The sequence below is a fragment of the Aplysia californica genome, unplaced genomic scaffold (genome assembly GCF_000002075.1).
Source record: "Aplysia californica isolate F4 #8 unplaced genomic scaffold, AplCal3.0 scaffold00332, whole genome shotgun sequence".
Classification (NCBI taxonomy): Eukaryota; Metazoa; Mollusca; class Gastropoda; order Aplysiida; family Aplysiidae; genus Aplysia; species Aplysia californica.
The window spans coordinates 616,227-618,227 of NW_004797602.1; the positions used below are offsets into that span (position 1 = coordinate 616,227).

The 2,001-nt window shown below is 39.4% G+C and overlaps 1 protein-coding gene across 1 annotated transcript in view; it reads right to left on the reverse strand.

The window, feature by feature from the left end:
- Nucleotides 1-1,792, reverse strand: part of LOC101857261 — a 7,699-nt gene extending 5,907 nt beyond the window's left edge. The window contains exons 1-2 of the mRNA XM_035970879.1: nt 1,754-1,792; nt 548-652 (exon numbers count right to left, since the gene is read on the reverse strand). The gene's annotated coding sequence lies outside the window, so the exon portion shown is untranslated. The remainder of the gene's footprint in view (nt 1-547; nt 653-1,753) is intronic.
- Between the last annotated feature and the right edge of the window lie 209 nt (nt 1,793-2,001).

The window sequence follows — 2,001 nt, forward strand, 5'->3', positions numbered from 1 at the left end:
CTTACAACACATAATATAGTTCTCACAGCACACACATACTCAGTTCTTACATAAACACACACACTCACTCACTCACTCACTCACTCACACACAAACACATACACACACATACACACACACACACACACACACACACACACACACATACACACACACACACACACACACACAAACACAGAGAGTTCTTACAGCCCACAGTCTCACAGCACACATGGTCTCACAGCACACATAGTTCTCACAGCACCCCCACCCCCCTCCTACACACATATACACTTACACACTCACGCACACACACACAAACACATAAACACACACACACATACACACAGTTCTCACAGCACACACATAGTTCTCTCTCTCTTTCTCTCTCACACAAACATACACCCATAACTCTCTCTCTCTCTCTCTCTCTCTCTCTTTTACACACACAAACACACACACACAAACACACACACACTCACACACACATTCACATATGCACACACACACAACGAGTTCTCACAGCACACACAGTACTTGCAGTAAGGTCGTGGTTGTAAACAATCACCAGTTGTAAAAGGAGTGAAACTTGTCCGGGCTCAAGGGTTGGGACAATAACGTCATTGTGAAGCCAACCGCTTGTTGGGCGGGCAAAGTGCGGTCGTGTACAACGCTGTTGAGATTGAAAATTACTGAAATGAGAACAAGAAAATTCCATGACGAAAACTTGGTAAACAGCTTTTTGTACACACAGTTTATCCCGAGAATGATGGTCTGAAATGCTTAATAAGTTGGGCGAAATGTATATTTAATAATATAGTCCCAGAAGGATGTATTCCATTGGTAATACACCAGACGGTCACAAAAGCTACACAGAGCAAGTGAAACGCAGCCAGTCAGGCGAGGAACACTCACGCGTGTTGTGCAATAACAATTTGTCGAGACAGACACAAGAAGTCTCCTTTGTACTTACAGTGCTGTCAAAAATTCGTGGCGCAACTTAGCCTCAAAAATCTTTCTAACGAGCAAATCAATGTCACCCATACTACTATGCACAGCAGTTTGTTTAAATTTGTCTTAACTAAATCATATTGTTCCACAGCAATTGGGGCTAGATTAACAAACTTTTCTTAATAAATTTATATACAATAGACCCACTACAAACTACAAATCTCCTTCACACAGAAAATGGAACAGCACTTTGCGCTTCTCACACACATTTTGCATACGCATATTGGCCTACGCATCACAGCTCACCAGTGACACTTTTTAGTAGCAAAGCTAGTAACAAGAAATAAGTTTTATGGTGAACACTTTTTTTCGCTAAAAGTTACCAAAACATGCGTTCAATAAACATATTCTTGCGATTAGAAAAAAAAAATGACGGACTTGCTCTTAAAAGCGTGTCCCGGCTGTAAACTTTTAAAATCCGTAGAAACCACCCACTGGGGGTTTTCATTAGTATTTATTAAGGAATTTGTTAGAATAGAGCTCTCTGGTGTTTACAAAAATTGTGATCACAGTACACACAGTACGGAAATCGCTCTTTTAAAGGTATCATCAGATGTTTTAAATGAAATCGATAATAAAAAAGTCTGTGTTTTGGTTCTACTTGATTTGTCAGCGGCGTTCGATACCATCGACCACGAAATTTTACTAGAGAGATTGGAAAACTCATTTTTACTATCAGGTACTGTTCTAATGTGGTTTAAATCATATCTAGACAATAGATTTATGTCAGTGAAAATTGGCAATGATGTGTCAGATAGGTTACCTCTAAAGTATGGAGTTCCTCAGGGTTCGGTCCTTGGTCCTGTCATCTTTACAATGCACACGCAAAGTCTGTCATCAATAATTTCTTTATATGCCCTCAATTACCATCTTTCTGCAGACGGTACACAGCTGTATGGATTCACTACAACTGATAATGTACACAATATCATAGATAGAATCGCCAGATGTATCAATGATATAAGAAAATGGATGCTTAAGAACAAAAATTAAAGTTAAATGAGGATAAGA